Source organism: Phyllopteryx taeniolatus, chromosome 5 (genome assembly GCF_024500385.1).
Source record: "Phyllopteryx taeniolatus isolate TA_2022b chromosome 5, UOR_Ptae_1.2, whole genome shotgun sequence".
Lineage (NCBI taxonomy): Eukaryota > Metazoa > Chordata > Actinopteri > Syngnathiformes > Syngnathidae > Phyllopteryx > Phyllopteryx taeniolatus.
Genome location: NC_084506.1, coordinates 19331227 through 19344492, shown reverse-complemented (window position 1 = coordinate 19344492; position 13266 = coordinate 19331227).

Genomic DNA, 13266 nt, shown 5'->3' with positions numbered 1-13266 from the left:
ACGTGTCTGGCCTGGTTTGGACCATTCATTCATTCCTATTCCTTTGTTCATTCTTGTCCTTCAGCACCACTGCACACAAGTTGGGTTCAGTTCAGTCGTCTCTGGGCTCGGACAGTCTTCACATCCCAGCTGGCCTGCGGGGAAAAGCGACTGACTGTCTCTTATAACCTTATCCACTATGTTACGCTACCTCCAATCACATGCTATGCTGGTTGCAGAATTCTCCTGGGTCCCGAAGTTCCCTCTGGGATCAATAAAGCAGGTGGCACACACATACAGTAAAAACTACTGTTTAAGCGCCAGCATCAACAGAATTGCTTGAATTATTTTTTTCCCTGGTTATGTCACGCAGGATCCATAATGCCCCCCCCCCCCCAAAAAAAGGGGAAAAAAATGCCATACTGGTACAGAAAACATAACTGTGCTTTTCCTTGTGGTTAAGGGTTGAGCTTCCCACATAGCAGAGAAAGGGCAGGGAGAGATGACAATGACAAGAAGTCAGAGAATATCCACAAAAATAGCATTGAAAAGATTATGAGGCTCATAATCATTGATATCCCCATTAGGTCACGCTCTGTATGCAATATAAAATACATTTCAGAAGGACATTCTTCTTTCATGGCGCACCAAATGCTGGATCTGGTGGATCACTGCCTCACTCTCCCTAATGCAAAAAAAAAAAAAAAACATCAGATATTTCACATATTGTGAAAGTCAAGTTTTAAAATATCAATAAAATTGATATTGCATGTGTTTATTTTTTCCCACCACATAAAACACTATTATGACATTTTTTTTAAATTGAATTCATCACAAAATGAAACATATTTAATTGAATTATTTGTAGTAGTATTAGTAGTTAATTGATAATTCATCCATCCATCCATTTTCTGTACCGCTTTATCCTCACAAGGGTCGCGGGCGTGCTGGAGCCTATCCCAGCTATCTTCAGACGAGAGGCTGAATCTGAACAGTTAGACTTATGATCGTGGCATCACCATCGTTGTATATGGAATCAACATAATACTTGTAGCTCATCCATTCCATTATCACACATTTCTTTGCAAAAATTTGAATATTAATGGGAATAACCAGAGCTTCCAGGTGGCCCTCCTGCTCCAGGGATATTTGTGCATAAAGATACGTGAGGAGAGGTAAAGACAATATGTGCATACAAAACATGTCTGTGCACCTTGCATAATGGCAAAAAAATCAGCGTACGATACCTGAGGGTGTTGCATCACCTTGTTGCCATGCAAACCAATAATGGGGTTAGTCATAAGTAGAGACAGCCTCATGAATCAAAGAGGCTTTATGCATGTAAGTAAGATGAGGTCAAACAGTTGGATGTGGCACTGTGAGACATCTGCACTGATGCCTCTTCTTCAAGGCCCTGATAGGTTCCATGATCAAAAATGTGATGATGAACCATCGAAACAGAAATGAGACTCACAGTGGCTGGCTGCTCAGTACAATAGGAGCAACACAATTAACTAAACATCACACTGGGATTTAGTAATTGCAGAAATATCGTCCCCTCCACAAGGTAACAGCATATCTCTGTTCATGTCTGTGGGGGATTAGTACGACTTGGAAGTCAACCACAGATTGTGTTCAACTGTATGTGGCCCTAAACCAGGCGACTTGCTTATCAAAGTCGCCTGTCATGTCCCCACACACACACTTTTTACTCTCAACTGTTACACTTCAGGGCTTTGTTACCTTCAAGTGGAATATTCCCGACAGCCCAGTTTTCATGTGCTTAGTTTAGCACAGTTTATCTAGCATAGCATAGGATAGAATAGCATAGCCATCTAGTAATGGTGTAGCCTAGCATAGCATAACGGAGTAGTGTAGCATATCAGAGCATAGGATACAATAGCAAAGTATAGAGTTACATAGCATGACATAAAATAAAACAGTGTAGCATAGCATAGCGTACCGGTAGTGTAGCACATCATGGCATAGCCTAGTGTAACATAGCATAACATAACATAGCATAGAGTAGAATAACATAGCATAGCATAAGCAACCAGAACAGTCCAGTTGTGGTCGATTCAATGCCCTGAGAAGTAGCATGACATAGCATCATGAAGAATAGCGTAGCGTAGTACGTACAAGACAACATAACTTAGCATAGTGTAGCATAGCACAACACAGCGGAGAGTACAGTGTAGCGTAATGTAGTGTAATAGCGTCGCATAACATTGCATAACGTAGCGTAGTTTACTGTAGAGTAGCATAACATAACATAGCACAATGTAGCCTAGAATAACTTAGCATTGTGTACAACAGCGTAACATAGCATAGCATCATGAAGTGTAGCATGAAATCGTGTAGGATAGCGTAGTGCAGCATAGCATAGCATGCCATAGCACAGAAGATTGTTCAGTAAACAGCTTGACTGAAACACTTCAAAGCCATATTTAACTCATATTCCTTCCTGTTCTTGTTCAGATATTCATGTTTTTATTTTATTTTATATTTATTATTTTAATTTATATCCGATGCATTGTTTCAAATACAATCTGGACTAATTCTAACCAAACAAACACTATTCCATTAGCTTCTTGAAAAAATAACATACTATTGAGTCTGTAATAATCAGGCTGTTGATGATATACTTTCATTGCCCTCTTCTTGATGATGAACACAGATGATTTCTCATTGACACAACCATGAGAAGTCACTGTATGATGTTCTCTATTTTTGTGTGTGCCTCCTCATAAGAAAGTTACAAGAGGAGCACTTTGGAATGGTCCTGATAAGACCTTTAACAGGAGACAAGGCAGATTTGAAGGGACACCTTCAAGCGCGCCTGCCCTTTGTGAGGGGATAAAGAGGTGAGGGGAGATGACAATGGATAATAACTTGATGTACGACTGTGCTGCACTGAGCCTTAAACGTCTTATCTAAATTCATACGCCGCCGCGTGGCGTTTATCATTCCGCTTGCGCCGCCTGGCAGATAATGGACAAAAGGAAATCAATAAGTTAGAAAATCTCACCGAATCATGGGCCAGCGCTGATGAATTCTCCATATTCTCACATGCATACTAGATTGACTTTGTGAGGGATGGTGTCCTATTTTACTTGGTTTATATTGTTGCAATTGCTTAACATTGCATGGCGAGAATACACGGTGTACAGAGGAATACAATTCATGTGTGCAGTGTTGCAAACACATTGCAAAATGATAATGAAGGTTCCCATTTCAACATACACTCAACACTGTATACTCAAATGTGTTGTACAATTTACAAAATTGCAATGAATATTGCTGATGAAAATATGTTTACCTCTCTGCAGTGATTTTAATCAATAACTAGGTTCTACATTCAGTTTATACTAAAACAATATTGCACCCATTACTGTTTATATAATTCTTTCTATTCAATGTTTCGCAGTAAAAAATAAAAACAACGCAATGTGCGAGCTGTTAATCCATATTTGCAAACCAAACAATCTAATGGTAAACTGAACATACAAATCAGTCAAATGTCAGTCATTTGTTGAATTCACAGCAAGGTAAAAAAAACAAAAACAAAAAAACAGCCACTCTGTCACACTTAATAATTGTATTTCATCTTAACTATAGATGCACAATCTCATGCAAACAGACAACCTTGAAAAAAAACCTTGGATTTAAAAATGTGTTACAGCAGTGCATGCAAAGGGTGGGGCGGTGGCTTCGGGCATCCACCTCAGAGGGTCAGCCAATGTGTTTGGGTGGGCATCCAAACCCACCTACAGGAATTCTGCTTGGGAAAAAAATTTAATTGGAGGGGAGAAATTTTCCATTACAGTACTTAGCCAATAAAGATGATTGTAGTTATTCTGATGTAGATGGAACAATGTTGGCAAAAAGAAGCAGTCACATGACCAGCCAATGACTTGTGCTGAAGTTATCAGGATTTTCTTTTACATACAGTTATCACTTATAATCATACATTCTGATAACAAGTAAGTTAAATTATATTTAATAGATAAGCCTCCTTTTATTCAGAGATCTGAAAGCTTACTGTATCTCTCAGAACATATCATTCTGTGTCAGTGTCAGTGTTCCTCCAAAATGTTGTAAATAAAGTTGTATCTTCCTCCAAAGGGGTTTTAAGTGCAACAGTAAATGTGATGACGTTCCCAATGATGTTTTAAATGGTGAGAAAGGGAATTTTCAGCAAGGAAGTGAAAGGATGATGAATCAATAAGGACCACGTAGTGAGTCTTGAGGAACACCTTGACACATTGTTGAAAGTATTGTTTTACGATACTAACGTCTCCACTTTGCTTAGGCGTTCTTTTTTCTTTTCCCTCGATGTCCTTCAACATAAAATTGGTGATGAGACTCTCATTCTTCAATGCAGCATGGTGTTCACTGATTTGAATGGTTCAATTTTGAGGTACAGTGAACTTATCCACAGCTACTCACAGAAAATTGACTTTGGCCTACCGTATTTTCACGACCATAAGGCGCACCTAAAAGTCTTAAATTTTCTCCAAAATGGACGGGACGTCTTATAATGCGGTGCGCCTTATGTGTGCACCGAGTTCCATCCAATCATCCATCCATCCATTTTCTGAGCCGCTTCTCTTCACTAGGGTCGCGGGCGTGCTGGAGCCTATCCCAGCTGTCATCGGGCCGGAGGCGGGGTACACCCTGAACTGGTTGCCAGCCAATCGCAGGGCACATAGAAACAAACAACCATTCGCACTCACAGTCATGCCTATGGGCAATTTAGAGTCTCCAATTAATGCATGTTTTTGGGATGTGGAAGGAAACCGGAGTGCCCGGAGAAAACCCACGTAGGCACAGGGAGAACATGCAAACTCTACACAGGTGGGGCCGGGGATTGAACCCGGGTCCTCAGAACTGTGAGGCTGACGCTCTAACCAGTTGTCCACTGTGCCGCGTCCACCGAGTTCCAAAATCTGTAAATGTTGTTGTGTGACTTTGATGAGCGCTGCGCATGACTGGGAACATTTCCTGCCGACACGTTGCTTATATAGAGGAAAGGCGGACGTGACTGAGGACAGTATGCGGACGTTAAAGGGGGAAGGGTGCGCGTGAAGGAGAACGCTAAAGGCACGCCCCCAGTAGGTATATAGCGCCGGTATGTGCATTGTGCAAAACAACATCGGTTTGGCTAAGGACCCCCGAAAATGCCATCTACGAAGAAACACGCTTACGAAGCACAGTTTAAACTGCAAGCTATCAGTTACGTGGAGGAACATGGGAATCGAGCAGCCGCGAGAGAATTCAAGATCAACGAATCCATGGTTCGCAAGTGGAGGAAGCAGGAAAACGAGCTTCACCAAGTCAAGAAGACGAAGCTGAGTTTCCGCCGAAACAAGGGAGGTGGCCCGAGTTGGAAGACCAACTCGAGCAATGGATTAATGAGCAAAGAACAGCCGGGACAAACATCTTTACAGTTACCATTCGACTGAGTGCAATAACTCGTAGCTTGCCACCATTCCGGGAGGCTTGACGAAGGAACTCCAACCGCTGGACACTGGTGTAAACAGGGCGTTCAAAGTGAAGTTGGGAGCGGCGTGGGAGCGATGGATGACATATGGCGAACACAGCTTTACTAAGAGTAGGAGGCAGCGCTGGGCGAGTTACGCCACAATTTGTGAATGAATTGTGGATGCTTGGGCTAACGTGTCTGCTTGCACTGTTGTTCGAGCTTTCGTAAAAGCCGGCATAATTTCTGAGGAGCCGCACGGCAACGAGACTGACTCCGACAATGACGAGAGGAAACCTGGTGTGGAGAACTTGCCCAGCTGTTCATTTCGGATACAGAAGATGAGGACTTAGATGGATTTGTGGATGACGATTGATCAAAAAATAACGTGAGTTCATTGTTAAATACTTCAATAAACTACAACCGAACTCAGTTTTGCTCCCGCTGCCTTTTTAAAAACATTGTTTTAGCGTGCATGAATGCATGCTACCGCATGTTTTAAGATAGCGTATGTTTTACCATGCCTGCGCCCAATAATACGGTGCATTTTTTCAAAATCAAGATAATCTTTGAGCCATTTATTTTGAAGGCAAATGTCCTAAAATGAGTTGGAATTTTTATTAAAGTGTTAGTTTGTGTAATATTTACGGTTTTCACATCATTGATAATGCCTCCTTTTGTGGTGCAGTAGCCTTCCAATCTGTCAAACTGGCTTCATCTTTAGACTAGTTGGGCTTAACCAAGACATTATAATTAATATCTGTAAAGGTCTTGGCTGTGTTCAGGACTAAGAGGTAGACTAATCTACAATGTTGAGAAATGAATAACACTAATCTTTATTCCACTTTGTTACGAGACACAATGACATTGAGTGGCCAAACAATGTAAGCTTGATATGTCCTTTAGTGGATGATGATCATCTGTGTTGGATGAAGGCCTTCAGGCTTTATGTATCCTTGTCTGTCTGGTTGACACTTCTTCAACCCTCCCGCCCCACCACACACTTTCCTTTCCTTCGCATTCACTTGCAAAAAGTAAGGGGGCTGTTCCATCAACCTTGTCACAAAGTGCACTTACATGTTCTTGGCTAGCTTCAAGGAAATCATGTCAACATTTGTAACGATTAATGACCGGGAGCCACAATGTCCAGACACAAGTGACTGCTGTGCAATGAAAGCATTAGGGCTTCAAAAAAATACATGGCCTTTGTTTTGCCGACATAGAGAACTGAGCACAGCAGAGGGTGACTGGAAAATGAGACAGCCTTTGCAAAAATAAGTGTGGTTAATCCATCAGACGCCAGGCCTCATTACGGCTGTGGGTGCCACATATGAGAGAGGCCTTTATCTCGGCTTCCTGTTCTTATTAGTAGCGCTCAAGCAAAGGATGGCAACAGTCGTTACTTCATTGCAGAGAGGAAAGTCATTCTCTAGCCTACATTGTAAGTATGCGCATCAGCCACATTTCTTACACTAATTGGGTACAAGTATTAAAATAATTGGTACAGCTCCAGGGCATTGTAAGTTCGAGAAATGAGAGGCAACCAGGGCAGTAGACGTTTTATTTAGAATGCTAAGAGCCAGATGAAGAAGATGAAAAACAGCGGACTAAGTAGTGACCCTAGGGGCACACCATAGAATGTGCTGATGCACCATGAACTGCTGAATACTAAGAGCCCTAATGGTTTGTGAAGAAGATCAACAAGAGAGGACCAAGTTGTGAACCTAGGGAACACCATGAGAATTTGTGAATTGTTATGGATTAATCATGCTCTTGACACATATTGATTATTCCTTTGCTGCTACAACAGCATCACGCAACAAAAGTAGAGTTCAAGAAATTCTGAAACATTTTAAGAGAAACCTATAATGGCTGATCAAGAAGGTGAACTAGAGAGCACCAGGTAGCGAACCTTGGGGCACACCTTGATAAGTAACAAAGCAACATCTACAAGGTGTTTTGAGTCCAAAGTTCAGGAAAAGTTTTATTTATTTTTATTGACCTGCCTGTGCGCTGGGACTGTTCCCACTGAGTTGGAAGAATTTAATCCTCCATAATGTCTTGCTAAGAAGAAAAATTAAGATTCAATGTCAAGTGATGGGTCCAGTCTGGCCCACAATTGATTAATTAATTAAGTAAGTCTTGATGCTTTTGTCCATCTGGACATGTCCAATAGTAACTGACAGAGGCCATTTTTCCAGCTGCAGTATCCTCCATTTCACTGACAGCCGCCCAATCCCAAATGGTTGCATCTATTTTCACCAACCAGAGCAATTTTTGGGAGGTGGTGACACAAAACAAGGGAGCATAAGGTGCGCCATCTGTACACTGTATTATTTATATTTCCTGATTAAAAGAACCCTACAGTCCTCCAGAGGTACTGCACAAAGAAAGAGGGTTGTAGCGTTGAAACTGAGAAGGTTTCAGACTGATGCACGAGCCAATTGATTCCTCAGGAATTTCCACATGATTGAAGAGGCAATGCGGATTGTCCATCTGGACATATACTCTTTAGCTGAAGAGAGGTCGACAGGATGGATTGTAACCATGCAAAAAAAATAAACTATTAAAGGTCAACTGACTGTTACATTGAATCTCCCTTTTTTCATTGCAGAGCATCTGCAGGTGCAGACTTGTAGTGCCTTATTAGGGCAGCAGAGGGCACTGGCTGGCAATGGAGGCGGTGTCAGTGTCTGGACAGCCGGCGCCACTCAGCACCAAGGGATTTTGAGGTCTGAAGACATAATAATACAAAGATGGCAAATTAGCCCATCTCCAAAGTAGAACAGGCGCCTTCAATTATACAAGTTACGATGACAGTCAGTGAATGCAGTCAGGTGACCTTTTCAACAATGCCATGGCAGGGTGTCACTTGACAGAATGAAAGGTATCAGATAAACCCCGACACTTGGATTAAGATGGTTCTATAAAGGCCATAGAGACAGACACAAAGATACCCCTTGTGTGCATTCATTCAGATGTTCAATCTTTCAAGAATTGTACTGGAAATGTACCAGAACATGGGAGATGATAATAATGTGTTTACAAAAGACCTAGTGAGGCAGCATATGGTTCATTACCCAAGCTTTTTTTTGCAGGCCTTGTTCCAGGTAACTGTGACCAATTGTAGGTTTGTGATCCTGAGGTGGCTTCTGTTTAGTATAAGTGTGGAAGTAGCTGCCGTGGTAGTCAGAAGACCTTGTAAATATTACGGTCTCTTTCTTCAAGTTGTTTATGTAGATTCTACGTCATCCAGGTTGTGGTAATCCGCAAAGGTTGAAATCGAGGAGAGTGCTCTCTTCTAGGTTGTTAAAGACATTTCACCTTTAATTCAAAAGGCTTTGTCAGTTCTGAATTTTGAGGGCCATATCAACTCCAATGTGCATAAGAGGGAAAAGGTGAGGAGTTGCACACTTTTCTAGCTGAACGGAATCTCCCATCAGCTTGAGTCTGTCATTTATGCATCTACCTGTCAGATACGCACTCTGGGTGGTGCAATCCTAAAATGTGGGCGTTCCCTGTCCAATCTGGTCTTGCGGGCATTCTCCGCTCAACAAAAGTGGAGCCGGAGTGGTCTGCACATCCCTACTAGCTGATTACACATCGTCTAAATCAAGTATTTTCAAATTTAAGTGTCCTTTTTTTCCCCCTATTCGTGGATTGAAATGGCAATCACAAGTCTCTAGAAAAGTACCGGTACACGTTCCAAGATTTTCATGCAGCCTCAGTGACATAAATGCACAGGAGGCGGGGCGCCAGCGGGGTGCATTACTTTCAGTCACTCCTGACCACCATGTAGCTCCGACCCTGAAAGGCAGGATCCATGTGTGCACTTTCTTAAGTGGAACTGTGACCTGTAAAAATGTCCTACTCGTGTGCATGCGCACGGTTTGATAGGTCTGATATGCCACTTTCGGCTTTTGTGCGTGCATACACTTTTAGTAAGAATCCTACGCACCCTTTGATAAGTGAGTTACCTGGTGTGTAAATCCGCCCCCCCCCCCCCAAAAAAAAAAAAAAAAAAAAAAAGAATATGGCCCTAATTGTGGAGTCCTCCTATTTATGCCTCTGGTGGGTGTGTCCCCTAGCGGTGGTCACATGAGTAGTCTAATAATCGCCGCATCATTGTACAAAAATGCATTTTATTGCTAGTTCTGAGCAGAAGTCAGATCAACATTGTGCCAAGCTTTTGTGCCTTTCTGGCCTGGGAGCCTTGAGTTTGACACTTGTGCTCTAAATTGTCCTTTAAAGTGAACGTGAGTGCGATTGACTGGCGTCCAGTCCAGGGTGTACCTCTTCTCTTACTCAAAGGTCATCTGGGATAGACCCCAAGACCCCAATGAGGACAAGCACTATAGAAAATTGACGAATGGATGTCCAAGCTAAGATTTAACGACTGTGCCTTCAGACTCTTGGTTTGTGTGCTCTAATAAGGCTTGCAGAAATGGTACATTTGAAACGAAGACACCAAGTGCTGCACTTGGGGGTAAAAATAAGAATGTGAGCACAACAGGTCATCCAATTTGATAGCGAGACAGTCGACAGTGTAGGTTACATTTACATCCGATCGATAGTAAACAATCGCCAGAGGAGGCACTGTCATGTAGGGTGGGGGTGGGTGGGAGGGGGACATCATTGGCATGTCAAAGGTTACTAAACAAGCTGGCGGCTCAGAGAGCAGCAGAATCAAACCAGTTGACTTTTCACACAAACACACACATGCACAAACACACTGTCATCCACAGATGAGCTTCTTTCTATCAAATATATCTATCCAGTCCTTCAACATACTGTATTTTCACGACCATAAGACGCATTAAATTTTCTCCAAAATGGACGGGGCGCCTTATAATGCGGCGCGCCTTATGTGTGCACCGAGTTCCAAAATCTGTAAATGTGGTTGTGTGACTTTAATGAGCGCTCCGCTTGACTAACTGGGAGCATTTCCTGCCGACACGCTGCTTATATAGAGGAAGGCGGACGTGACTGAGGACAGCATGCGGACGTAAAGGGGGAAGGGTGCGCGTGAGAGAGGACGCTAAAGACACGCCCCCAGTAGGTATATAGTTCCGGTATGTGCATCGGTTTGGCTAAGGACCCCCTAAAATGGCACCTACGAAGAAACACGCTTACGAAGCACAGTTTAAACTGCAAGCTATCAGTTACGTGGAGGAACATGGGAATCGAGCAGACGCGAGAGAATTCAAGATCAACGAATCCATGGTTCGCAAGTGGAGGGAGCAGGAAAACGAGCTTCACCAAGTCAAGAAGAATAAGCTGAGTTTCCGCGGAAACAAGGCGAGGTGGCCCGAGTTGGAAGACCAACTCTAGCAATGGATTAATGAGCAAAGAACAGCCGGGACAAGCATCTTTACAGTCACCATTCGACTGAGTGCAATAACCTGGAGCTTGCCATCATTCCGGAAGGCTTGACGAAGGAACTCCAACCGCTGGACATCGGTGTAAACAGGGCGTTCAAAGTGAAGTTGGGAGCGGCGTGGGAGCGATCGATGACATATGGCGAACACAGCTTTACTAACAGTAGAAGGCAGCGCCGGGCGAGTTACGCCACAATTTGTGAATGGATTGTGGATGCTTGGGCTAACGTGTCTGCTTGCACTGTTGTTCGAGCTTTCGTAAAAGCCGGCATCATTTCTGAGGAGCCGCACGGCTACGAGACTGACTCCGACAATGACGAGAGGAAACCTGGTGTGTTTGATGGAGAACTTGCCCAGCTGTTCATTTCGGATACAGAAGATGAGGACTTAGATGGATTTGTGGATGACGATTGATCAAAAAATAACGTGAGTTCATTGTTAAATACTTCAATAAACTACAACCGAACTCAGTTTTGGTCCCGCTGCCTTTTTAAAAACATTGTTTTAGCGTGCATGCATTCTACCGTATGTTTTAAGCTAGCATATGTTTTACCATGCCTGCGCGCAATAATAAAGTGCGCCTTATGTATGTGTTAAATACAGAAATAGACCCCGTAACTAAGACGGCGCCTTTTAATATGGTGCACCTTATGGTCTTGAAAATACAGTATTTGCAGCTAATTGGGACCAGATGATGAAGTGCTCTCCATCCACAGAGACAATGAGCCATGCGCCAGCCAACACAAATGGATTCCCACGATGCCCTGGCAGATAACAGCTCTGCCAGTGCCTTCCCTAAACCCCACAGGAGACTTTTCTTCCCCGCCTTTTCTTCAGGCAATGGCACGGACCAACGTGAGGGGTGGGCGGGGGTTGGGGGGTGGAGGGGTGTAATTATGGGCCATTTCTCCAGGGGGGAGTCTCCGAGAGCAGCTGTACTATTTGCATAGTCTAATATGCAGCCAGGTTGCTCTTTTTTCCATTTCTGTTCCATCTGTCTTTCCTCACCGCAAGGTGCTCTTAGCCCCGAGGACATGTGGAACGGCTGCACAACATGCCAATTCCTGTAAAGACACACATAACTTCGTAACACAAAATGATGAAGCCAAAAGCAAGTTTGCTTTTTGGACTTGCTGGCCGCAAACACTCACCAAACAAACTTCATCAGGTACATCTCCTCACACAAATGAGGTCAAACATAAGATATGCGTTGTTTTTGGCCTCTACAAAGATTTTAATATATTAAACCCTTGATTATTAATGGGAGATAAGGACCAAGCTTTGCAGTGAATAGCAGAAAAACAGAAGTAAGTGATGGCGCTTTATTTTTTTAAAATATTTGCCTGTATTAATAGTTTAAATTGCAAATGTACTGTACCACAAACTATGATCCCAAAACACTTCATATCATTTCAACATCACTTCCACTAACAACCCAGGCTTGACTTAGCTCCTCCCTGACTTACTAAGATCTTGTCTCTCAGTTGAGACGTACAGTATCACTACAAAATACTTCTTTGACACCAATTACAACTTACTTATTAGCTAAAGCCAATTTATTTTTAAAAGCATCTCAAAAAGAGCACAAAAACTGCGGCTAGGCAGTGGTTGACTGTACTAATGTATACTAACAACAGTTTTGCTTCGAATATTTTTTATATTTTATTAATAAATTCCATTGTGGTACGGTGGACGACTGGTTAGAGCGTCAGCCTCACAGTTCTGAGGACCCGGGTCCAATCCCCAGTCCTGCCTGTGTGGAGTTTGCATGTTCTCCCCGTGCCTGCGGGGGTTTTCTCCGGGCACTCCGGTTTCCTCCCACATCCCAAAAACATCCATTAATTTGAGACTCTAAATTGCCCGTAGGTGTGACTGTGAGTGTGAATGGTTGTTTGTTTGTATGTGCCCTGCGATTGGCTGGCAACCAGTTCAGGGTGTACCCCACCTCCTGCCCGATGACAGGTGGGATAGGCTCCAGCAAGCCCGCGACCCTAGTGAGGAGAAGCGGCTCAGAAAATGGATGGATGGAAATTCCATTGTATTATTTATTCGTTTATTGTTTCTGTTTAATTCAGATAAATATATTTTCTGCCAATAGCTATATTCCAAAAATATAAAGACTTCAACACTTCATTCTGTGTGTTGTAGTTATAAACAGTATAGCATTATTGAAACTATTTGTTCAAAATGATCCAAACTCTCTTTTCACTGCAGCCCATTCAGGCGAATAATTGCCTAATTGCACCCTTGGTGGTGAAATCCATTATGAACCATTGTTATGCAACATCACTTTTTCACCACAATAATAAACATATTATTAAATGAATAACTCTATGACAGTGTGAATTTAAAGAAATAGCATTTTTATCTTTGAAAAGGTAGAGTTTATATTATGCAAGTGTTCCAAGTGATTTTCCAGCCTAAACG